General features: G+C 39.2%; 1 pseudogene across 1 annotated transcript; it reads right to left on the reverse strand.

Annotated features, from left to right (window-relative positions):
• Positions 1-1315: 1315 nt before the first annotated feature.
• LOC143891406 (nucleoside diphosphate kinase 2, chloroplastic-like) lies at positions 1316-26424 on the reverse strand (annotated as a pseudogene). The gene is made up of 7 exons (XR_013255313.1): positions 26135-26424; positions 25984-26040; positions 25781-25867; positions 24491-24571; positions 24274-24387; positions 24091-24140; positions 1316-1639 (listed from the first exon to the last, which is right to left on the reverse strand). The product of XR_013255313.1 is annotated as a nucleoside diphosphate kinase 2, chloroplastic-like (transcript).
• Positions 26425-27543: the final 1119 nt, after the last annotated feature.

The following is a 27543-nucleotide window of genomic DNA, read 5'->3' on the forward strand; positions in this document are numbered from 1 at the left end:
CAGTATGAATCCCTTACATATTTGTGGCTGATGAATATTTGGCGCTGTTATGTGCCTAGATCGGAATTCAGTTTGGGGGCGTGACAGATTTGCTAGCCACCATCGCAAAAGGCGGATGGGCTGTTGCATATGAGAGCAGCCACATGCTCACTTTTCAGCAAATTTTGTCTCATTAATTTAATTCATCTCAGGCGGCCGCTCTCACATGCAAACAGACCATCCGCGAAATGCCTTATGGGATGGTCCCTAGCAAATCCCTAGTTATAATTATATAATTTGAAAAAAAAAATTCTAAAGAAAATTTTCCGTCAAAATGTTTTTCTTGCGATCCAAACAGTAATGGGAAAATCATCTTTCTCATACATATTCTTGTGGGGACCCTCACGCCAATGAATCCTCACGCCAATGAATCTGAAATTAAAGTTGCTTGGTTTGTGCATTTCAATGTATGGTTACCCTACAGTTTGGGTGAAGGTTGATTGGCTTTGATTCTTCTTGGTCTTTATTATCGTCATTACTATAGCATGGTCATAAATATTTGTCATGGGAATTCCTCGGGAAGGGTGTATTTTATGATACTTAAATATTTTTGTTATCTTCAGGTTTATGCTCAAGAAAAAAAACTGAAAAAAATAAAATATATAAATATATATAATTTAAGAACAAAATAAGGCCAATAAATAGGGATGTGATATATCCGCCCCTTTTGATTACATGGGACACCTAGAAGCACTGTACAAGGCAATCAGTCCCATTGAATCCTTCTGACGTGAAGTACATCAGCCCCTCTGCAGTCATTGATAAAATGTTGTTGGGTGTCCCAAGTAATCAAAGGGGGTGGATATATCACTTCCCCAATAAATAATATCATGAATTTATCGGGATATTTTCGTGATAAAAATAAAATACGAAGATGTCTCGCTCAATTATAAAAATCAAGGCAAAATTTTGGCACTTTGTCGCCTATAAGAAGAAAAACAAACGCAAACTGAGGTATTCTAAACTGAAGGGCACCCTTGTAGAAAAGGGAGGAATGGGCAATCCCATTGGCTGAAAGGAGCAGTTGTGCATTTATGATGGATGAAAGTCAAAGTGCATTAAATGCATAACCACCCCTTGTAGTCAATGGGGGAGCCCTTTCACCCCATTTTTGCAAGGGCGCCTTTCAATTTAGAATACATCATGCAAACTATTGTGACATTTTAAAAAATATTGGAAATATTTGTAATTATGTATTGTAGTACATGTTGACCTCATGTTTACTTTTAAAAAATAAAATAAAATTCACCAGTTCAAACAACAAATATATGGAGTGTTCTAGTGTGGGAGTTAAATTGTTGTGATTTCCAAAACAGTCCTCTCAAATTGGAGAGGGCCTATAGAATTTTGACCAGTTTATCTTAAATAATGATGTATAATGCTACATGAAGATGGAAAGGCCTCGTAACAAAAATTTCATTTGACTACACTCATCAAAACCACATTGGATAGAATAATTTTACCTTTGAAAAGAAAATTGCAAAAGTGGTCTTCCAAATTGCTTTGCTCGATGGTCAAGCACTTGGTGAAGATCACTCTCTAAGCCAAGATGCTTGAGCTTGTGTCCATTGACACACTTCACCTCCTTTGAACCACATATCTGTATGAAAGGAGTGAAATTACCTTCATCATACAACCATAAAATTAGAGATTACAATTATAACTAGCATTAAATAGAAGTTTAATCACTAGCACACAGTTTGTTTTGGATTTTCAGACCTGATTGTGAGACCAAAACTCATTATTGGGCTCAAAATTAACCATAAATTTGAGTCCAATAATCAGTTTTGGACTCACAATCTGTTGTCAAATTCCAAACAAACAGGGACTTAATGTATAACATATTGAATACATCACATCCTGTAACTATGTAACCCCAACGTTTTGATGGAGTATTGACAATTGGGGAGAAACATCTTATAATATATAAATGAAGAAGAATAACAAACCTTTATACATAATGTCCGACACCTACATAAGCAGTTGTACCCTAGCATATTAAAAAAATACAGAAAGGCCTGTTCTTTGTTCCAATTTAGTTTTTGCCAAACCATACCGTGTTGTAGGACCTCATACCACACATACCTTCCTGATTATCGGGGAGGATAATGCTAAAATGTACTCAAGGCCAGTCATATTGAAGAAGTCCACTACTATAGGATATAAAAGTTAAAAAAAAAAAAAATTCTTTTATCATTGATTCCACATAACATAGTCGCCGGAAACTCCTTGGGCAGGTGAGAAACCCGTTTCCCCTAAAATGCGTTTCTCGCGGGTAGGAAACATGTTTCCCACGTTTCGGAAACGCTTCTGAAACGCATGGGAAACATATGAGAACCTTATGTAAATCATGTGTGAAACGTGTGATAAACGTATGCAACACTCATAGAAAATGCATGTGAAATGCGTAGGAAACATAAGTGGAACTTACGAAAATCATTTTGGAAAAAAACTCATCAAAAATTGTAGAATATATATTAAAAAAGAAAACAATAGCCTATACCGCGATAAAAATAAAAATAAGAAAAATTCAAATAGAAAATTGAAATTAACAAAATGTAAGTCTACAAAACCACATGTTTCTTGTTTTCCTAGTGTTTCAAGAGTGTTTTTTCTATTGTTTTTTAAACGCTTCTAATGAGTTTCCTAAGATGTTTCTCATACGATTTTCTATCATTTTCTCGTTCGTGTTTACCCTCTATTTTAATTCATGTGTTTCCGGTTTCCGTTTCACGTTTCGTTTCCCACCATGGTAACTATGCCACAGAACATAACTTCCAAGCCAGGTCTTGAGGAAAGCATGTTTCTTACTTGCACATACTAGCATGTCACAATGTAATGCAGAATCCATGAAAAGCAATCAAGCCATTAGTTACTAGACAGCCGAAATCAAGAAACCTTAAAAGGAAATCAAGCCATTGACAATTTGCCCATAACATTTGAATGCTGCATTTCAACCAGTCCCACTTCAGCACCTATCATGTTTTTAAAATATTGCCCAGAAATTATAAGACGCATACAATCAAGAAGATAGGAAGACGAATTTTTAATGAAGCACTCAAAAGAGATTCAAGGTATGTTAGAAAAGCCCTAACCAGGAGGTGACTCCCCTTCCCAAGACCTTTTGGCAAATACAGACCATTATAGCATGACAATGATCACAGCTAAAGCCCTAACCAAGAGGTGAGACCCCTTCTGATGTAGTATGTTTTGCAGGGATGGTAGTCAAATGTGTAGATGAGTAGAAGATGAAGTTTAATTCGAGAACGGATTTTAGGACTGGTCTTGCAGCCGGTGATAAAAAAACTTACGAGTTCGTTCTTATAAAAATTGAGCAAGAAAACTCGGTCAACTCCAAAGTCCAACTATAGCTCTAATGATATTCCTTTAATTCCAGTTCAATCAATGCCTATAATTTGAATAAATCTCCCTTTTCCCATAGATAATAACACATGAAACATTCATTGACTCATAAATGGCAGATTGCAGACAAGAGAGTGCTACTAACTGAAATTTGTCAATGGAAGTAGAATTTGTGAGTTAATCTATAAGCCAATTCCCACAAACCTGTAGCTGATCTAATGGAGTTAGAAGATTCCTACAAGTTTAACACCAAGCTTAAGAAAGAAGGTTGCAAATTTCTTGTCAAATGTAACAGTCACATAAGTGCAGAAATCTGTCAAGTTTGCACTTCAAAAAGTTCCAGATTCCAAAATCTGCTGATTTGAATCGTGCATGTGAGAGGTGTTTAATCAAATTTAGAAATTAACCTCTTAAGACTGGATTCAATAGCTCATAAAACTCACCACCACAGAGTTGCATGTCATGATTCTGAGCGTGTTGAAATGGAAGTTTCAGAAATTCCAGATTTTAAATTCCGAATGTTCCGAGAACTCCTGGCAATGATTTTAGACAACATTACCAGTGGTCGACACCATGTGATAGGAGCAAATTTTTACTCAACAGTGATGAGATTGTAGATGTCCCTTACGGGTTTATTCTAGGCGGAGCCGCATTCAGAGGGCTTCGTAGGGATCTACTTGTTGTTCGTAGGGACATTTTGGGGATTACTTGTTGTCTGTAGGGATATTTTGAGAATTTTTGGCTTTATTAGGGATATTTGGTCTTTTACTGATTTTAGGGACATGTTAGTCTTTTCTTATTGTTGATGCCTATATAGGCCACTTGTATACTTTATATTCAAGGTGGCAAACGGGCCATGCTGGCCCGCGGCCCGGCACGGCACACCACAGGCCGTGCTGGCACGACATGGATAGCTACAGTGACGCGGGCCGTGCCAGCACGGCAAGAAGTCGCGGGCCATGCCGGGCTGTGGGGTTTAGGCCCGCAGCACGGCACGGTAAAATCAGTGTAAAAGTGAGTATTTAGGGCTGTTTTCCTGGGCCGGCACAATACGGGCCGCGGGCCGTGGGCCTTGCCTAACTTTCAACTTTTCCGTGCCGTGCCTGGCCCACGGGCCACATCGGGCCAAGAAGTTTCGTGCCATGCCGGCCCGGCCCGGCCCGGCCCGTTTGCCACCTTGACTTTATATGGACTTTTTTTTTGGATGATTTACTAAGATTACTTTTCTTTTCTGAGATTCTCTTCTATTTCTTGTCTTCTATTCTTCCTCTTCTCTTCTCTTATTTTTCTCTCCCTAGACTACATCAAATCTAGTATCACAGCGAAAGATCCAAGAACGAAGGATTCGAGCCTCTGAAGATCAAGCCGTGAATCGACATCTTCCTTTCCAGCAACCACCTACAGAAAACCGTAGTCGATTACACCCCTTTCTTCAACCCAAAAATCTCTTCCTCAGCCTAGCCTATCAAACCCATCCTCTCCCAACATCAAAATCCCATTAAACCATTTTTGTTGTAATCACACTATTTGTTGTAAACCAATAATAGAATTGGAATGTATAGAAGAATTGTTAGTGAGATAATCAAATAATGAAGTGAGGTACGGTTTACCGAATCTCCTTAAAGCGATTTGTTCCTGCCTATGGTGCTTTGCAGATAATGAACAATGCTTCCCAAGCCACTTCCAACCAGGCTTGATTAGCACTACCAAACTTGGGCACGATCGAAATTTACTTGGATCAACACACTCAGAGAAAACACTTGGAAAATTTGATTTGATATCAAAAGGATGATCAAAAAATAGTTTTCTTTCAGAGAACAACTCTTTCTGCAGAAGAAAAATTGTGTATTGGATGAGAAATTCGTTTGTTATTTATAGAAAACGAATGGACATGTCTTTTCACCAAAAAATTAAATGGAGAATTTGTAACTTTCACGAAATAAATAGAGAATTTATAACTGTCATGAAATGAATGGAGAATTTGTAACTTTCAGAAAATAATGGACATGAGCCATTAAACCATTTTAAGTTACAACAATCCATTTTAAATTATAAAGGAAATAATGGACATGAGCCATTGAACCATTAGCCATTAAACCATTTTAGGTTACAATAATCCCCCACATTTAATGGATCAACAAGATAAAACATTTTGACTCGAGGAATTTTGAGTGTGTCTGTGGAAGGACACTGCATCAAGATAGGTAGGTTTCGCTTTGAACCTTCTTTAGTGATAGCTTATCGGGCTTACTTAACTAGTCGATGGATTATGCCTTGAATCGCTAGTTGTTTGTGTAATCCCAGACAATAGACCTCACACAGAGCCCCTCCAATCCAAGATTGGTTTTCTGTTGTGTTCATTATTTCGGCCCTGAACCTCTCGGGATTCATGCGTGCTTTAGAAATTCTTGCCTTTAAAGAATTTCATAGAGTCGGCCAGCTCCACGCATATAGGTGCATTCTGTGTGACCCGATCCTGCGAGAGGGGGTGGGGCGGGAGCCACCACGCTCTCTCTCTTGGTCTCTCGTACCCACACGATTGGCGTGTGCATTTTTATTATTGATTTTAATTCATCTTTTATGTGAACTTGGGATCACTAAGGCAATCCGAATTCCACACAAAAAAGACTGACAGAGTCGCCACCTAGATGTGGGATCTAGGACCCATAATTAATCAGAAATCTAGACTCGCTACCTGGTTACGAGAATGGAAGGTATGGGGATTTATCCACCACACATGCACCATTCCTGCCCGATAATCGGTCTTCAATTCCAAAAGCTAACTCTTTTAAATTTATTTTAAATGGCTCATTCAACTCTCTATTAATGTGCTAACTACGGGACATGCATCCTATGATCTAATTTCAATGTGAATCCTAGATGTGTATCTTGATTTCTTAATTGGTTTGAATTCAATCTAAGTGAAAGTTCTCCTAAAATTCTAATTTCATGAAAAATCCTAAGTGATTTAATTAAGCATTTACAAGAAAATTAATATACAAAACCCCACAATTTGTTGTGGAGCCGACTCGCGGTTGGTATGCCATCAGACATCCAAGCTGCCTATGTACCCAAGCCTCACTGGGATCAGAGTCGACGTAGTTCGGTGCACCTAAGCTAAGCTACTTATGCCTAACTCAACTAAGACACCGACCTAGACGGGATTGACTGTTTCAACAGTTTTAAGAGAAGTTATTTAATTCAATTTGAGGATTTTATTATCCTAGGATTTCATCTAAGATGCTATATGATTCTTATCTAAATGCAAGTGGTTCCTTAGACTAATGCAGGTTAGCCTACATCCTAGTTTACTAGGCTTGTCCTAGGGAAAGATTGGGCGACTAGTGCAACTAGACCTATGACACGGTTGCTATCCATAGCAAACGTCCGTGATGAGGCTGGACTCCTAACTCTAGGACTCCCTAAAACTTAAGACTCCCTAAAACCTAGGACACGACCTGACACCAGTGTTCCTAAATTGGGCTCTAATGGTTCTTATATCGGAAACCATAATCCAATGGTTCTGAAAGACTCGAGACAAATCGATTCAAGTTCTTGAAGTTAATGAATTTCAGATTTCAAGGATTTTCAGTTTCTGGACATTTAAGGATTACCAATGGTTCTAGGATTCACCAATTTCGGCCCAGAATAGCATCCAAGGAAGGGAATCGTGCGCTCTTTCCTTGCGCAATTTCATACTTAGGTTATAGCACCTTATTGCCTGGCATATCTCAGAATTTCCGTGGACAGTAACCTCAGAGCCAACAACGTGCTATAGCTTAAATATTCAAATTGTCAAAGATCGAGTGCAATAGGGATACGATTATGGATGCGCTGGCCATTTTTCCAGGGAAATCTAAAGATCCTAAGATTTCTGTTTCAATGGATTAAGGAGTTAATATGTGACAGAGATTTAAGGTTCTTTAGAGATTTTCAGATGATTTTTAATTAATTTCGGATTTTCAATGAATTTTATCAATTTTAAACATATGAGTGATTTTACAAGTGAAACTGTTGCAAACGAACTCGAAATGAGTTGAAACTTCTACAGAAGCAAGATATGATGAGATGTAGCTTACTGGAAGATTTTTACATTAAGCTCATATTTAACTTTGATTTAACAATTAATTGACCAGATTGCAAAAATAACACCGAAACTACTAGAAATAGGAATCTAAATTCAATGAAATTTCTACAGTAACAAGATATAAGTAAAAATAGCATGCTGAGAGATTTTCATGAATTCTGGAAACTATTTACTATCAGTTTCGGATTTTTAAATTTTCAGACCAGATTATGAATTAACACTACATCCCCTATAAAACAGGATCTAAATCACTTGAAAATTTTACAGCAACTAGAAATATAGAATATAAGACTACTGTAAAAATTTTAAGAATTTTATCTGTGATCTGATGTCTGTAACAATTCTCTCAAAATCTGATAATTTTCAAAGAAAGCATAAAATAATATACCAAACCAAATCCAAAAATTCTTAAAATTTCATGGTAGATTGTACCAGTATCATATTATTTTCTCACGAAATTTTATTAATTTTCGAATCCGTTTAGTATATAATTTATTTTTCTTCGTTGAAAAGATATTTTTAAAGAGTTTTCTATTTTTAAAACACGATTTTCGAGAAAATTACGACTCCGGAAAACGTCCTCCAACCTTGTTCTGATGTGATGAACACAAAAAAAATTTAAAATTCCAAAAAATAGATCATCCTGAGATGGCTATTTTTTCGAATTTCGTAATTTCTCAGCCAATATTTTAAATAAAATTTTACTCTTCACTCAAATTCTAAAAAACCGTTGATCCAATGTCCGATCCGATCCGATAGTTATTTTACTCTATTTAAGTAGAACATCGTATTAAACTTTGGGACGAAACGGATTTGAAACACTCATGCAGATCATGATTTTTAGCTCACACATTTAATATTGAATTAAATTTAATTAAATGCTAAAAACCATGCAAAATTCATAAAAAATGCCAAATCATCCGGGAAAAATCTGAGAATAGTGTACTAACCTGTAGTCGAGATCTCTGTCGAGTCCAAGAGCCGAAAAAATCCGAAAATTCCGCCGACGTGCGATCATACCTCCTTTCTTTCTCTTTATTTCTTTGCTTTTTCCTTATTTTTCCTTTGCTGCCGAGAGAGAGATTGATGGAGAATGAGAGAGAGGCCGAGAGAGAGAGAGTGAGAGAGAGTGAGAGAGAGATGCCAAGAGAGGGATGGAGAGTGACAGAGAGAGACACAGATAGAGAGGAATTACGGGGATGACAGAGAGGGACGTAGAGAGAGTGGGAGAGTGAGGGGGGTGAGACGAAGAGAGGGTGAGAGAGATATAGAGAGAGTGAGTGAATGAGAGGGGTAGAGAGAGAGTGATAAAAAGAGAGAGAGAAAGAGAGAGAAAACAGAGTATACGATACTCTGTTTTCCTCTCTTTCGTTTTTTTTTTTTTGGTTGAAGAGGTTGAAAGAAGTGAGGAGATAAGAAAACCGAGGAAAACAGAGAGAGAGCTTGAGGGAGATGGTAAACAGAGGGAGAGAGAGAGAGTGTGTGTGTGTGTGTGTGAGAGAGAGAGAGTGTGTGTGTGTGTGTGTGTGAGAGAGAGAGAGAGAGAGAGAGAGAGAGAACTGTGAAACAGAGTATCGGTGAAAACCGATACTCTGTTTTCTTTCTTTTCTTTGCTTCTTTTTTTTTTCTGCTTCTCAAAAGATCATTCTCTTGAAGGGATGAGAGGTGAGGAGATGAGAGGGTGAGAATGCTGAGAGTGAGATGGAGGGGGAGAGATGGAAAAAAAACTATTGAGAGAGGGAGAGACCAGAGAGTTGTTCCCGAGAGAGAGAGAGAGAGATGGCCGGCCGTTTCAGAGAGGGAGAGATAGAGATTTTTCTTTTTTCAAGCTGCTGTGGCCACCGAAAACCCAAAAGAGACCCTTCCCTTCCTCCCTTTTCTTCTTTTTATCAGATCTCTCTTTTCATTTTTTTTTTTGGACAGGCAATATCACTACTCTGTTTTTCAAGATGGAGGGAGAATCAGAATAAGATAGATCGAGAATGAGGATCAGAGGAATTTTTCTCAGCCCCAAGCTCCTGTTGAGGAAAAACCGATCCTGTGCCTTTCTTTTTTTTTTTTTCTTAATGGTGTCTACTTCCTTTTTCTTAGGATCGATCCTCTCATTCTTATTTGAGAAAGTTTCTTCTTCAAATTTTTTTTTCTTTTCACGTTTAGTGTCTTGCTAAAACCCATCACCTATGAAGAGAATATTCGCATATTATTTCTAGAAAGGGAGAGGATATTTCCAAAAATATTCAATGACCGAGAGAAAATTTACACCATCCTTTTCTTAAAAACTTTCCTTTTCAAAATAATGACATAGGGAATCCCCAAACATTGCCGAATTTATTTATTAGGTGGTGGAATTACCAAACCTTGAGATCAACCATATCATGTATGTAATTGGGGGTACAGTGGGCCTCGCCGATCGGACCATTGAATTCTAATCACGTTCAAAATAAAAATAAAAATAAAAATGATAGGTCTCACCCAACCATAGCCTGATATGTAAATTGTAGATCCCACACATCAGATTATGAAGCTCAAAATGATAGTGGCACCACCCATAAAAAATTAATGATAATGGTCCCACAAATGATAATGGCCCTACCTTTAAACTTTTTATCATGGTGGCCCCATTTCAATTTGTCTAAATGCTTTACAAATATGGTGATGGGCCCACACCATGCTGAGCGCATGGTGGGCCCCATCCCATGGCTTAAAACACATGGACACCTTCTCATAGAGATTAATGTTTCAATGTTAACTCCAAATGAAGCCGAAATGCATTTTCCATGGAAAAATGTATGGTTTCATTGTTTGACCCAAGTCTAAACAAAATGCTCAATGCGGGCCCACCGAATGGGTCCAAATTCTCTCTTGCTTTGATTCTCGCGAATAACCACTCTCAACACTTTAACGGAAAAATGCGAAACATGGCGAAAATGATTGAAAAGATCGAGAAAGCATAAGGGACGGACACAGGAATGGAAAACACTGAAAAAGACTGATAACAAGAACACTAACTTCTTTGTTGATTAAAGCAGAGCAAAATGGGGGTGTCTACACATTCCTATCAAAAGTATCCTACTATACCTCACTTGGTGTACCAAAATATTGGTTTTCCAAGATATAGGAATCATTAAACGCTTAGTGTATCCTTAAAACGCTGTAGGTAGCACTAGTGCATCATAGGAATAGGAAACAATGCTCACATTAAAGTTTCCAAAATTTACGTTTTCCTATTGAACCTAGTCCACGGGATCTCAGATCGCTTGGTTGGGTTTCCACCCTGTAATCTCTTTATTGGGTTAAGGCTTTTAACCCCATTCCCCTCGATGCGCAGTTCACTTGCTCTCTCGACAAACCTTTTGTGTCTAGGACGAATATGTCTAGACTTACCGTTGTATATTACATTCTGTGCCCTTGCAATTGCTGCTTGATTGTCGCAGTGTATGCAAATTGCAGGCATAGGTTTTGGCCATAATGGAATATCCTCCAGAAAATGTCGAAGCCACTCTGCTTCTTCACCAGCTTTGTCTAAGGCGATGAATTCAGATTCCATCGTTGAGCGCACTATCAAAGTTTGTTTAGAGGATTTCCATGAAACCGCAGCTCCACCTAGCGAGAATACATATCCACTAGTCGATTTCGATTCATCAGAATCCGAAATCCAATTGGCATCACTATAGCCTTCCAGAACAGCCGGATATCTGCCATATTGTAGAGCATAGTCTTTAGTTCTTTTAAGATAACCCAACACTCTCAACAAAGCATTCCAATGTAATGACCATGATTACTTGTGTATCTACTAGTTTACCAACTGAATACGCAATATCCGGTCTAGTGGAATTCATGATGCATGATGCTACCAATTACTTGAGAATACTCCAGCTGCCTAATACTATTTCCAGTATTCTTTCTCAGAGTTAGGTATGGAAGAAAAGGATTATTCGCATCTTTAATGCCAAACCTTTTAAACCTCTCAATTACCTTTGCAATGTAATGAGATTGTGTTAAACTTAGGCCATCAGAATTCTTTATAATTTTTATGCCAAGTATAACATCAGCAACACCTAAATCTTTCATCTCAAAGTTCTTTTCGAGAATCTTCTTGGTTTGTTCAATAACCTTCAAGTTATTACCAAAAATCAACATGTCATCGATGGGCAAGAAATAAAATAGGAGCAGACACTTTTTCGATATAGGAATCAGTATCTAATGAATTCAATGGTTCCAACATAAATGAAAGAAGGGGATGGGATCACAATGAGATCGAGATCTCATAAGGGGGATATGGCGAAATTGGTAGACAAATGAGTACATAACCATCCGAATTGGATTTAATGTATACACATTTGTCACACTCATTAATTCTATAGTCATTTTGTATCATGACTCGGTCAAATTTCTCATGCCATTGTTTAGGAGCTTGTTTAAGTCCATACAATGATTTGACAAGTCTACACACTTTGTGTTCTTGTCCTTTGACCTTGAAACCTTCTGGTTGTTCCATATAAATCTCCTCGTCAAGATCATCATTCAAGAATGCAGTTTTTACATCCATTTGATGTATCTGCAAATTGTATAGCGAAGCTATAGCAATTAACATCCTCACTGATGTTATTCTTGTTACCGGTGAATAAGTATCAAAGTAGTCTAGACCTTCTTTTTGTCTAAACCCTTTGGCTACTAGCCTTGCTTTGTACTTATCAATGGAACCATCAGCTTTACGCTTTCTCCTGAAGATCCATTTACAACCAATTGGTTTATTTCCCGGGGGAAGATCAACTAATTCCCAAGTATGATTACTTAGGATAGAATTTATTTCGTTGTCTACAGCTTCTTTCCAGAAAGGAGCATCTGGAGTTGGCATAGCCTCTTTAAGTGTTTGAGGTTCACTTTCCAACATGTATGTTAGAAATTCAGGACCAAATGACTTTTCAGTTCTTAATCTCTTGCTCCTTCGAAGTTCGACTTTCTCATTCTCAAAATTAGATTCTCTTGATCTTTTCTGAGAAGGTTCACCTTGATCTCTCTTTGCAGGATATATATCCTCAAAGAATTCAGCATCTCTTGTTTCCATGATTATATTAACATGGATATTGCTTATTTCAGATTTGTGAAAAAAAATCTGTAAGCACTGCTATTTTGAGCATAGCCGATGAAAATATAATCAACAATCTTAGGACCCAGACGAATCTGTTTTGGAGGAGGGACTGCTACTTTTGCAAGATACCCCCACACTTTTAAAAAGTTAAGGGATGGAGCTCTACTTTTCCATAACTCATATGGAATTTTACCTGTCTTCCTGTGGGGCACTTTATTAAGAATACAGTTTGCAGTTAGTACTGCTTCCCCCCACAAGTTATGAGGTAAACCTAAACTTATAAGCATGGCATTGACCATCTCTTTTAATGTTCGGTTCTTCCATTCAGTAACACCATTTTGTTGCGGAGTGTATGGTGCAGTAGTTTGGTGAATTATTCCCAAATTTGCACATACTTTCTCAAATTCGGAAGACTCATATTCTCCTCCTCTATCAGACCTAAGCACCTTGATCTTTTTTATCAAGTTGAGTCTCAACCTCATTTTTATACTTGATAAACGTGCTTAAAGCCTCATCTTTGCTAGTTAACAAATAAACGTGGCAAAATCGAGTACGATCATCTACAAACGTGATGAAGTACTTCTTTCCACCTCTACTTTGCACAAACATTAAATCACATAGATCACTATGGATTAGTTGTAGAGGTTCAGATTTCCTTTCAATTGAGTTGAAAGGTTTCTTAGCAAACTTAGCTTCAACACAAGTCTCACACTTGTATCGGGCATTCAAATCAAATCTTGGAATTAGCCCTAAGTTGGCTAACTTTTTCATAGTTTCATAATTTACATGCCCTATTCTACCATGCAATAGAAAAGGAGAAACGACCATGTAAACTGAATTTTTATCTTTATTGATAATAGAATTTGGATACATAAACTTGTTCTTTACATCAATAACAGCCACATTGGCTTTGAACAAATCACTACATAAGTACCCCTTCCCCACGTACATCCCCCCCTTAGAGAGTACAAATTTGTCAGATTCAAATACAATTTTGAACCCCTTCTTGACAAGTATGGGGCCAGAAATTAGATTCTTCTTTATTTCTGGAACATGCAACACATTCTTCAAGGTAAGCTCCTTTCCAGAAGTAAACTTCAGGACCACGCTTCCCTTTACAACAATGTTTGCTGAAGCAGAGTTCGCCATGTAAAGCTTCTTTCCTTCTTCAGCCTTTTCATAGGATGAGAACAAGTGTTTATCGACACAAATGTGATTTGTGGCACCGGTATCGACAAACCAGTCCTTGGTGTTAGACACCAAGCATACTTCTGACATCACCACAGCAAAAAACTTCTCATCATCTTCTTGCTCAGTCAGATTTGCTTGTTTGGCTTCTTTGTCCTTGCCTTGTTTCGGGCGCTTTCTGCAATCTTTAGCCCGGTGGCCAGGTTTGTTGTAGACGTAACAATTGCCTTAGAACTTCTTCTTCTGTTCCTTTTGTTTGCCTTTCTCTTGGTCAAACCTCTTCCTCTTCCCATCATTTTTGGGTTTGGAAGATTCAACAATGTTTGCCTTTGGTTCTTTATAAGGGTTTGTTGCCCTTCTGTTGTCTTCTTCGATTCTCAACCGAAGAATGAGATCTTCTAGATTCATCTCCTTGCGCTTGTGCTTCAAGTAATTCTTGAAGTCTAACCAAGTAGGTGGCAGCTTCTCAATCACAACCGCCACTTGAAAAGACTCACTCAAAGTCATTTTCTCAGCATGGATGTCATGCAAAATGATTTGCAAATCTTGAACTTGACTAATGATTGATTTTGAATCAACCATCTTGAAGTCCATAAATTTGGCAATGATATGCTTCTTTGTGCCAGCATCCTCAGTTTTGCATTTCTTCTCCAAGGACTCTCACAATTGCTTGGCTGTTTCAAAACTGCTATAAACAGCATATAAATTGTTAGCTAAACAATTGAGAATGTAGTTATGGCAAAGAAAATCACCATGTTTCCAAGCCTCCAACGCCGCAAGCGTTGTGACATCATGCTCATTAGGAGACAATATCGGGCACACCTCCGACAAAAACTTCACAAGGTTTAGAGTGGTCAGATAGAAGTACATTTTTTGTTGCCATTGTTTGAACCCAACGCCAGTAAATTTTTCTGGCTTCTCATTTGGTGGATTTGGCATCACCACACGAGGAATGGTTTGTGGAACCATACCTCCAACAGAAGAACCAAAAGGCATAAAACCTATATTGGTAAACCAATTCCGGGTCCAAAAGTCGTGCGGCTTGAACCCGCACCACCATTTGTGGTCTCGGTACGAAGACCCGCAGCATTAGTTGCATTGTTACCAGGCGCTCCATTGTTGTTGGTCGGATTGACCACTGGAACATTTCCATCATTTGTAATGTCCTCCCCGACATTCAAGTTCTGGATATCGGGTAAGTCATCAAAGATTCCCGCCATTTCAATTCTCCTATAAACCCAACAAACAGTTAGATCAAAATCGCTTTAAGATTGTTGTAATCACACTATTTGTTGTAAACCAATAATAGAATTGGAATGTATAGAAGAATTGTTAGTGAGATAATCAAATAATGAGTGAGGTACGATTTACCGAATCTCCTTAAAGCGATTTGTTCCTGCCTATGGTGCTTTATAGATAATGAACAATGCTTCCCAAGATACAACACTTCCAACCAGGCTTGATTAGCACTACCAAACTTGGCCGCGATCGAAATTTACTTGGATCAACACACTCAGAGAAAACACTTGGAAAATTTGATTTGATATCAAAAGGATGATCAAAAAATAGTTTTCTTTCAGAGAACAACTCTTTCTGCAGAAGAAAAATTGTGTATTGGATGAGAAATTCGTTTGCTATTTATAGAAAACGAATAGACATGTCTTTTCACCAAAAAATTAAATGGAGAATTTGTAACTTTCAGGAAATAAATAGAGAATTTATAACTGTCATGAAATGAATGGAGAATTTGTAACTTTCAGGAAATAATGGACATGAGCCATTAAACCATTTTAGGTTACAACAATTTTTCCCTCGATCCTAAACACCTAAAACCTCTTATCATACCCTATACCTATTATTTTCTTCCTTGTTAGCCCAACCCCTACAAATTGTCTTCAACATACCACCCTTTTCCAGATCCTCATCACTACCTCCACTCCAAACCCTTGCCCTAAACCTAAATTTCCAGCACCTATTTCTTGTGTAGAAACCCACCTCTTAGCTTTTCACCCAAACCCCTTAGATTTCTCCCTCTCTCTGCCATTGAAACCCACCAACAAAAACCCCACAGCCCTAACCGCATAACCCTTTCTTTTTCCATTTTCAAAAAAGAAAAAAGAAAAAGAGAGAGAAAACCACACCCTAATCCATACATTCGCCGTCGTTTGCCGGGGCCGCGCGCCACCGCCTTCGTGCCACATCCGCCGCACCTCCCCGAGGAAGACAACCCATTTTGGGTTTTGCTTCTTAGTGAAGAAACCCAAAATGACTTATAATCTTTTTGTACAGAACAAGAAAAGAAAAACAAAATTTGCCCCCTATTTTTTCTTGGATACCCCGCGTTCATGTGTATTATATACCTTATGTTATAAGGTAAATAAGCCCCCATCCATTTCCCCACAAACACCCCCTCTCTCTTAACTTAAGTGGTCACGTGACCACTTGAAAGAACAGCAACATAATAAAAAGAAAAAAATAGACAAAGGAGGAAAATTTTCTCTCCTCCCTCTCTCCACTCTCTCATCATTCTCTCTCTCCTCACCCGGGCTATTTTCGCTCGGAATCAATGCCTCGATTTCCACACGGAAGTTGTTCCACGCATCTAGCAGAGTACGCCTATCTCATTTTCAGCAGCCGACATCGCCTATCAGCACAGTTTCAGGAGACATCTCGGTCGTCGATCGTGTTCCACCTCTTCGATCGACGCCTTTCCGATATCCGATCGACGATCCGTGACAGGTAGCCACTTTCTATTGCCATCAGCAGTATATCAGACGGTTGGATCATCTCGTTTCCAGTCTGTTGAAGTAGGAGGAGCATAGGTGAGATCTTTGTAGCCCCATCGGCGACACCGATCAGCGCGCACGCATCATTTCCGCCACTTCTGGTGTAGAAAAAAGACGTGGTGATCTTTCCCTCGCCACTTGCTACAACCAGTTTGTCGCCCTATGCCATAAGCTTGATGTCTACATGCCTCTCACAACCGATCTCAGTGTTGCTGCTCACCAGAGGGATCCAATTCGAGTTGTTCAGTACCTTGAGAGTTTGGGTCCGGAGTACACTCATCTCCGTCAGCAGGTTATTCGCTCGGGCTCTATTCCTTCTCCCACCGAGGTTTACTCCCGTGTACAACAGTACTCTCTTGGTGATTCTTACTCTCCCATCCCAATGGATGGCTCGGCTCTTGCAGCCTATGATAGCAATAGTCGTCCCACTAGTGGTGGTACCTTCTTTGGTCGTGGTCGTAGCCGTAGAGGATAGGGAGGTGGTTGTGCTGCTAGCGGCCTTGGCAGGTCATTTTGCACTCGCTGTCAGAGGGGGGGACATCACATCGACATCTGTTACACTCTTCATCCCGAGCTTCGTCAGGCTCACCCTACCCACCTGAGTTCTACTGGTTCTTCCGACCCACCACAGCCCTTTATTACTGTCATTGCACCAACTGATGATTCATTCACCCTCTCACATGCTGACTATGAGGAGTTTCAGCACCATCGCCTCAGTGCCCGTCCGCCTACTGCGGGGTTTGCCTAGCTAGGTAGCTCACCCACCACTCTTCTTTCGAGCTCCGGGTCATGGATCATTGATTCGGGAGCCTCAAACCACACGAACGGTAACACTTCTCACTTGTCCTCGTTTCGGTCCTTTCCTTCTGGTTTTCAATTTATTACCCTTGCTGATGGGTCTACTACTCCCATCACCGGTGTTGGTATTGTGTCTCCTCACCCTAGTCTTACCTTATCTTCAATCCTGTGTGTCCCTAAATCTCCTTTTAGTTTACTTTCGGTTAGTCAAATTACTAAAAGTCTTCATTGCTCTGTCTCATTTTATCCGTCTTACTGTGTTTTTTAGGCTCTTTTGACTAGGAGGACGATTGGATCGGGTAGTGAGGTGGATGGGCTGTATCGTCTTGACTGTCGGCCGCCTACTGCCCTTCATAGTTCCTTGGATGCCTATTAGTGGCACTGTCGTCTTGGTCATCAATCGCTTCAGCGGCTTCAGTAGACACATCTTGTTTCAGGCCTCTTTCATCCTTTCAGTGCAAGTCGTGTGGACTTGGGAAGCACCATCATGTGTTATTTCCTTCCCGAGTCGTTAGTAGAGTCTCTAGTCCATTTTAGTTAGTTCATTCTGATGTATGGGGACCCTCCAGGGTCGCGTCTGCAATTGTTTTTAAGTATTTCATTGTCTTTCTTGATGACTATTCTCGCATGACATGGTTGTATTTACTTAAAGACCGTTCTGAGGTATTCTTTGCCTTTCGCATGTTTCATGATGAAATTCAAAATCAATATAGTTGCAATATCAAATGTTTGCGAACTGATAATGCTAGAGAATTTTTATCTGCAAATGGTTTTCAGGAGTATCTTTCCACCCATAGCATCCTTCATCAGACCTCATGTGCTTACACCTCTCAGCAGAATGGTGATGCTGAGAAGAAGCTCTGTTACTTACTCGAAGTCACTCGCACCCTACACTTGCAAATGCGGTACCTAAGCATTATTGGAGTGATGCTATCAGTACTGCCTGTTTTTTGGCTAATCGCCTTCCTTCTTCCATTCTTCGTGGGGAATCGCCCTTCATGGTTTTACATCCTGGCAAGGATCCATTTCTGCTTACCCCTCGTGTTTTTGGATGTGTTTGTTTTGTACACCACCAAGGTCCGGGTCGTGACAAACTGGATCCTCGCTCCGAGCGATATGTTTTCCTGGGTTACTCGTGTACGCAGAAGGGGTATCGTTGCTATAGTCCTCGTCTTCGTCGAGGGTTCGTGTCTGCCAATGTTACATTTTTTAGTCTGAGCCATTCTTCACTCAGCGCTCTGAGCTTCGTCCTTCTCTTCCAGACTCAGAGATCACTCTTCCTCTACCAGCCCTGCTGGATTCACTCGTGTTTCCGTCTAATCCTCCTATTCTTGTGGCTCATTCACCAGCTCCTGCGACTTTGCCCCAAGCCGATCTGTCCTCCTCTCAGGCTGATCCCGGCATCTTCTTCTCAGATATCCACTCAACCTTCTTCAATTGAGGTTTCTGATTCCCCTGTTGCTTGCAACACTTGCTTTCATTCTACTGCACATCCTCTCTCTAATTTTGTTTCATATGATAATCTCACACCCTCCTTCAAAAGCTTTGTATCTTCTTTGTATTCTGTCTCCTTACCGCAGACTGTGGCTGAGGCTCTCGCCCATCCTGGCTGGCATGAGGCCATGAACTTGGAAATGGGAGCTCTTCACACTAATGAGACTTGGGATCTGGTTCCTTTACCATCTGGTGCTCGCCCCGTTGGTTATCAATGGGTGTTCTCCATTAAATACTTACGAAATGGCACTATTGAGCACTTGAAAGCACGTTTAGTTGCAAAAGAAAATACTCAGACATTTGATGTTGACTACCATGAGATGTTTTCTCCAGTTGCAAAGATTCCATCCGTTCGAGTTCTTCTTTCTCTGGCAGTAAATGGTGGTTGGGCCCTCCATCAGTTAGATGTGAAGAATGTGTTTCTTCATGGGGATCTCACAAAGGTGTATATGGAGCAACCATCAGGGTATGTTGCACGGGGGAGATGTCCTCCTCTGTGTGCCGTCTACGAAAATCTCTTTATGGACTCAAACAATCTCCTCGTGCATGGTTTGGAAGGTTTAGCGAGGCAGTCATGCACTTTGGCATGAAACAATGTGCAGCGGACCACTCAGTGTTCTGTCATCACTCCTCATAAGGTTGCATTTTGCTGATCGTATATGTCGACGACATCATCATCATAGGTAGTAACTCAAGAGGGATACAGAAATTGAAAACCTTCTTACAGAAAGAATTTTCAACTAAGGATCTAGGTTGTCTCAAATACTTCCTTGGAATAGAGGTGGCACGTTCTTCTAAATGGCTTTCTCTATCACAAAAGAAGTATGTCTTGGACCTACTCGAAGAAACAAGCAATCTTGGGGTCAAGCCAGCATCTGTACCCATGGATCCTAATGTGAAACTGGTTCTAGAAGAAGTGATATATTGGAGGACCCTGGTCGATATAGAAAACTAGTGGGAAACTCATATACCTTATAGTTACCCGGCCTGAAATATCATATGTTGTAGGAGTAGTCAGTCAGTACATGAGCTCTCCTCGCATATCTCACTGGGCTACAGTTGTTCAAATCCTTAAGTACCTAAAAGGTGCTCCAAGAAAGGGTTTGATGTTTAAAAGACATGGCCATATGAAAATTGAAGGGTTCTTTGATGCAGATTGGGCTAGATCTCCTGCAAATAGGAGGTCGACTACTGGTTATTATACCTTTGTCGGTGATAATCTAGTGTCATGGAGAAGCAAGAAGCAAGTTGTCATAGCCAAGTCCAGTGCAGAAGCAGAATACAGAGTAATGGCACATACGAGCACTAAACGCATTTGGTTGCACTCACTTCTATCTGAGATTGGCTTTGGTCCCTCTTCTCATTCACAATTGTATTGCGATAACAAGGCTGCGATACACATTGAAGTGGATTATCACTTTATTCGTCAAAGAATCCAGAAAAGGGAAATAAGAACTGAGTTTAGTGGTTCAGTGGATCAGTTGGCTGACATGTTTACAAAGTCGTTAAGCAAGTCCAAATTGAGTGATATTTATAACAAGCTAGGAAGTAGGAATGTATGATATATACATTCCAGCTTAAGCGGGAGTGTTAGAGTGTGTGATATGCCTAACGGCATAATGGACTTTGTACATGTAACTTAATATAAATATAATAGAGTGGGGGAGATCCTCTCAACTTACGTTTCTCTATTTTATCTCCTCTCCAACAAAGATGAACAAATCTCCAAGGCAGATTTTTAAATTCCTTCAACCACCTAATGACATTCAACGTGTCTCCTTCAATTATTACATTTTCCACCCGATGTGTTACTAACAATTTCAAGCCTTGGTGAACAGTTATGACTTCGTCCTCCGTGGTATCGGCTCTCCCAATGAGGCCTGCAAAAGCCCACAAGACCTCTCCTTAGGAATTTCTAAGAACCCCAACCAATTCCGGTTGGGCCTGAGCTGCCTTGGCTAGAACCATCAATGTAGGGTTTCATAAAATCCTCTGGCGGAGGGATCCACTCTTGAGTCACTTTCGGATTAGAACCACTTATTCACATACCACTCTCCACCCTTCCCATAGATCATAAGCAGAAATGAACCTAAAAGAAGGGAGGATCTTCACCCAGTTTATCATTAGAGCTAAAACTTAAAGGAATAGAGATTCTGGGTTCCGAGAAATCCCTTTGAATACTCTTGCGTTCCTTTCCTTCCATAGCACCCAAATGGTGGCTAGCAAAGACACATTCCAAAGCGTTTTTCCTTTTTATTTCCAAGGGGCTGAGGACTAACATATGAGAAGGTCAAACAATCTTTCTGAGAAGACCCAAAAAATGCCAAATCTACTAAGTAATTTGCCCCATACTTCTCTAGCAACTTTGCAATGAATAAGAAGGTGATCTGTTCTTTCACCCGCCTCCATGCATAAGGCACAATGATCAATGATAATCGTCTTCCTTTTTCGAAGGAAGTCAACCGTTTAGATTCTTCTCCTTAGCGTCGCCCATCCAAAAGAGCATACTAGAGGGGGTGCTTGGAATGACCAAACTCTAGCTACATTGGAAGATGCATGGCAAACCACTAGGTTGAAGTAGAACAATTTGACTAAGAAGTTACCAGATGAATTCCAGGTCCATATCCTTTTATCTTGCCCATCCTGGTTAATGCAACATTCTTCTAATAATTTCACCAATCTAGCAATAGAGTCCATCTCCCTTTCAAAAAACTTCCTTCAAAAGTCAGGTTTCCATATGATCCCATCTTCTCTTTTCTCCATATAGTCTTTAACTAAACTTTCTTTTCTTTTTGCATTAGCAAATAAGTCAGGGAACAAATCTTTTAAAGGTCTTTTAGAGGTCCACTTGTCCAACCAAAAGAGAATTCTACCTCCTTCATAAACTCTGAATCTGATACCTTCTGCAAATAGGTTATAAATCTTCATGATGTCTTTCTACACAGTAGCCTCAGGGGATCTAAACTTTTCATCAGGGCACCAATAACCCGGCAATGCCCCATATTTACCTTCTATTACTTTTACCCAAAGATGAGATCTTTCCTCACCGAACCACCAGAGCCACTTGCCTAGAAATGTGATGTTCATTTCTTTTACTCTTCTAATCCCTAGCCCTCCAAATTTTATAGGTTTGCAGACAACTTTCCACCTAACCAAAGGGATCCCTTTTTTTCACCATTTCCACCCTAAAGAAAGAGCCCCTATATTTGCTCAATTCTCTTAGCCACGCGAGCTGGACATTTGAAAAGGACAATTGATAGATAGGCATATTGGCGAGAACTGATTTAGTAAGTGTAAGTTTGCCTCACTTAGACACAAGATTTCTTTTCCATCTATCCAACCTTCTATAAACCCTTTCAACAATTTGGTCCCAACAATCCCTCTTGCTCTTCCCACACTAAAGGGAAGCCCCAAATACAAAGTAGGAAGAGAATATATCTCACACCCCATAATTCCCACCAAACCTTGAACTCTATCTAACTTCCGCCAAATCTATCTTACTTCCATGTATCCAACTTTCTTTCCATGTTTCCAACTTTCCACTAAATCTATCTTACTTCCATGGTATTGCAAGTGCAAGAAGACGTCGAAACAGAATCGAGGTGCTTAAAGTGAATGGAGAGTCTACGGACAATAAAGAAGTGACCTCTAAGGAAATAGTTGATTACTATTCAATTTTGTTTTTGTCAGAAGAGCTTCCTCGCCCCACACCCGAAGGAGTGTACTTCAAGTCTCTTGGGGAAGCGACTAGTAAGGGACTTGAAATTCCTTTTACGGAGGAGGAAATTGAGAGAGGAGTCTTTTCTCTTGAAAGGAATAGAGCCCCTGGTCCGGATGGTTTCTGTCTGGCGCTTTTTCAATGCTGTTGGGAGTTTGGCGAAGAGGACATATTGCGTTTCTTCAGAGAATTTATGAAGGAATGGAATTGGATAGGGGACAGGGGCAACTTTCATTGCTTTGATCCCAAAAGTTAAAGGAGCGTCCTCAGTGTCTGAGTTTCACCCTATTAGCTTGGTTGGTTGCTTGTATAAAGTCCTAGCTAAGGTACTAGCAGAAAGATTGAAAAAGGTTCTTTCGGATATCATCTCTGATAGCCAATGTGCTTTTGTTAGTGATAGGCAAATTATCAACTGTTCTTTGATTGCTAATGAAGCTGTGGACTATTACGAAAAGATTGGTCAAGGGATTAGTTTGCAAATTGGACATGGAAAAAGCATATGACAGAGTGGAATGGAATTGTCTTGACTACCTCATGGACAGAATGGGTTTTGGTAGGTGATGGAGAGATTGGATGAGGAGTTGTGTTTCCTCTGCTTGGTTCTCCGTCCTGTTTAATGGTTCTCCAAAAGGACTTTTTAAATCCTCCCATGGCTTAAGACAAGGGGATCCTCTCTCTCCTTTTCTCTTTGTAATAGTTGCAGAGACCCTCAGATCTCTTATGGAGAAAGCGAAATCTTGTGGATTGATAGAAGGATTCAAGATCGGAAATAATGAGGAGGAAGTCTCACACCTTCAAGTTGGCGATATTCTCATATGTTCAGTTTTCATGTTGCTTCGAAAGTGTTGAATTTGAAAGAAGTTCTCAGATGTTATGAAGCGATAACTGGGCAAAGATCCAATTTCAATAAGTCGAGAATATGTGGCATCCACTTGGAGAAGGAAAGAAATTTTTTAAGAAACGAAAATGAAGATGCTATATGAAAAGGGAATTAGTGATAAGCTCCAATTCAATGTCAACACGGAGAAAAAAAAAGTTCAACCATGATTCCATGTAACATGGAAAAATCAACGTTAACCAAGTGCTTGTTTTGAATATAAACTGTAAAGAAAGGTGAGTTTAGGGTTTAACAAAATGGTAGGGTGATTTTTATCGTTTCCTCCAACAAAATCAAATATGGCCATATATTCTCCGTGTGCTTGTTGAATCATGAGGACTGCTAGATAAATTAATATGAATCTTAAATAGATAGTGATGGTTGTTGAGGAAATGCTTTAGACATCTTATTACTTTGATGGTTCCATTTCTGCATCCTTGCCATCAATTTAAAAGTATAATAATGTTTAAACACACTTCAAGTAACAAGTTATTTATTTATTTATTATTATTTTTAGTGTGTGTAAACTGAATATTAAAAGAACATGTGTAACTTCCACATCAAAATAAAGATATTTCATTGAAAAGCAAGAAACATGGGGAAATATATTATGAAGTATTTATAGGATATTAACGTTGCAGGCCTCACCTATTTCACGCTTGCCATTCTCGGGGCTATCACTTCCATGAACAACTTTTCTGCATAATAGTTCATCATAAGGTTTTGTCTGTTGCCAAACAGATAGCAATCCAAGACCATCGCATAGACATACTCATGACTCATCTCAATTAAACTTTAAATGAATATATAGGAAGTAGAATATGTTCTAACCTTCCTGTTTGAACTGCTAGATCTCCTCGGATGGTACCCGGTTCAGCTTGAAGAGGAATTTGTAGCACCTACAAGCTTACGTGCTGATGCGACAACACCAACACCCTCCCAAGCCTTCCTTGCCAACAAATCAGACAAATGAAAAACTAAACAATTTGAATATTCTGAATTTCTCATTTCATGAATTGAAGAGAAAGAAAGATGACAGGAATCTTACCATACACACCATAGGGCCCGGAGTGATGTAATCTATCAGCTTAGGAAAGAAAGATTTGGCCTAAAGATCCTTGTAATGCTCCTAAAATTACCTAGTAAAAATCAAATCATTATGTCATAAATGGAATAAAAGGAGAAACGACTTGCTTTGTTTCTCTCTTTCCCCCCCTAAAGTGTTGGGTATATAGTATAACCCTATGTATGTTCTAATATAAGTCTAATAAGATAATGGACCGGTGTAGTGGGCCTACATGGGCTATAATTAACCAGTCAATAACCCTAGTGTATCTCTACATATAGGGGCTGGACGCAACAGTCTAGGTATTCCAAACTAGATACCTAGGGTGTAATGCTTCAAGCAACCTTGCTTGACTCTAACATAAAGTACCCCACCACCAATTCATTTGGAGCCTGTTTGGATTGCAGGAATTGTTTGGAAAAGTTTGGAAAGAAAAATATTTCTAAAATTTCGTACTTTTTACACACGATAAAAGATGATTTAAACCAACCTCATTCAATTTCTAGTTAGAGAGACTTTCAATTTTTGATAATATCCCTCTAAATTAACCATAACCATATCATTTCTCTCTAAATGGTAGAAACTAGAAAGAAAAAAATGCCCCTAAGAAAAAAAATTGTCAGAAATGTTTTCTTGCAATCCAAAAAGGGCCTTGGGAATGATATATATATATATATATATATATATATATATATATATATATATATATATATATATAGAGAGAGAGAGAGAGAGAGAGAGAGAGAGAGAGAGAAAACGGTTCCTACACATATGTGTAGAGAGTTCTCTACACACTAGCTTAAAATACAGTGGGGGCCCACATTGTTTTGGTGATCTAAGCCATCCATTTTAAAGGCCCTTACATAGATAGGGTGCCTACAAAAAATCAGATTAATAGGATCATCACAACCCTACGATTTGTGGAGGTAAAATGGATGTCTTTAAACCTTCACAAATTAGTCCATTTTTTGTCTCCACAGTTCGAATGGTTAGGATGATCCTATGGATCTGATTTTTTGTGGACACCTTATCTATGTGAGGGCCTTAAAAATGAATGGTTTGGATCACCCAAATAATGTAGCCCCCACTGTATTTTAAGCTAGTGTGTAGATAACTTATCTACACATATGTGTAGGAACCGTTCTCTCATATATATATATATATATATATATATATATATATATATATATATACACTGTAGTAAAAATAAAGCCATGCTCCTTTTATTATAACTGATCAGATAAAAGCATATGAATAAAAACAGGGTTATACCTCTGCCAATTCCTTGGGGCATTGGAAAAGCTTCAAACCCTTCAATAAAAATCCCTTCTTCTCAAAAAGTGAAACGATCTCCCCAACCTAAACCAACCCAACCCAACCCAAGTACATAAGCTTCAGAAAATAACCCAAAACTTTTCTTGGGTTTTTACTAAAATTCTCATACACTAACATGGTGAGAGAGAGAGGGAGAGTACCAGTCCTCTTTGAACCCCGTCAGGTTTCACCATAATGTAGGTCTCTTGAACTTCTTCCTAAACAATAAAATTCAAAATAAGGAAAATTAAACGAATACTTTTTTGTTTTGTTTTGAAGACAAGGAAGATAGCTGAATTAGAAGCGTCTAACCATTGATGCAACCAGGTGGGGAAGGAAGATGTGGGTTTTGGTCTTCTTTTTTCGAATTTTAACATGGTGATGAAGAGGAAAAAAGGAGAGGAAAGATGGGTTGAATGAAGAAAGGTATTGGGTACGTAGAATAAGCTTTTGTGGGATGGATAAGTTGTCACTTCTTTCACCTACTCTAGGATGAAGATGAGATGAAATGCTAGGGCTTCTTCCATAAACGGCTAATGTTTCCATTCTTTATCTCCCCTCTCCATTCGGAAATGGATGCCTTTTTTTTATATAAGGGGAAAGTTATAAAGGGTTTTGCTAGCGTCCATCTCCATCTAGGAAATGCCTTTTGTAATACCCAAAATTTTACCCCAAAATACCCTTATTGCAATTTCTGTCCATCCTCTTATGTGGAGGGGTGTTTTTGTCTTGAGCAATTAGAATTTGATTAGGGCTCTGTTTAGTGGCCTATAAATACAACTCTTTGGAAATTAGGGAAACTAAAAGCAACCCTAATCTTTTCTGCAGCTCTAAAGAAAGCGATTCAAGATAGGAGAAGGAGATTGCGGTTTGGAATTGGGAAAACGCGAATGAAGGTAAGATCTATGTTTTATAGAGGATTTGTACATGTTTAAGAACCCTAGAGCAAGAACTTGTGAATTTTGGAGTTGTGAATCGAAGTGTGATTTTGTTTAAATCAAATCCTATGATCGATCTTAGTTTTCTTGGGGTTTTGTGTCGTTCTTTGATCCCTAACGAACTCGAGACCGAATCATTGTGTTTTTGGAAAATTAGGTTTAAAAACTATGCCCTAAAAGATTAGATTAATTTTGATAATTAGATCTAAGGGTTTTCGAGTGTGATAGATGGATTCCTCTCATCGATACGAGTCCAACGGATCCAACCACGCCCGATTTGGATGTCAAACGTATGAGCTATGGCCGTTTTAGCGTAAAAAACGGTGAAAAAATCGCGTTTCGGGGAAAACTGGGTCCGCACAGGGGCGGACAACTGGCAAAAATGGCGGACGTCCGACTCTATACAGTCGGGCAAACTAAAAGATTCCTGGACGTCTGGCGCTGCAGTTTTTCCCTCAGCAGCTTAAACTTCAGAAATTCATAACTTCTTCGTTTCTCGTCCGTTTTCGACGCTCTTGTACTCTACGGATATGCCAGAAATGCATTCTTTCTGTTAAAAATAGTTTCAAGAAGTTTTGAAAAATTTATAACCATGATAATTCCAAAATACTAAAAAGAGCCCTAGGACGGTTTACCAATTCTTTTCCGAATGATTACCAAAGGGTGTCTTGTGTCAGTGGAATGATATATATGCCTTATAGGACTGATATTAATGACGGAACTCATGGGGAATACTCATATTATTGAGTGCAGGTAACCAAGGTGTACTGTGAAGAAGATTTC

Source organism: Tasmannia lanceolata, unplaced genomic scaffold, assembly GCF_043159265.1.
Source record: "Tasmannia lanceolata isolate RefF3 unplaced genomic scaffold, GAP_Taslan_0.1 ptg000013l, whole genome shotgun sequence".
In the NCBI taxonomy this organism is placed as follows: Eukaryota; Viridiplantae; Streptophyta; class Magnoliopsida; order Canellales; family Winteraceae; genus Tasmannia; species Tasmannia lanceolata.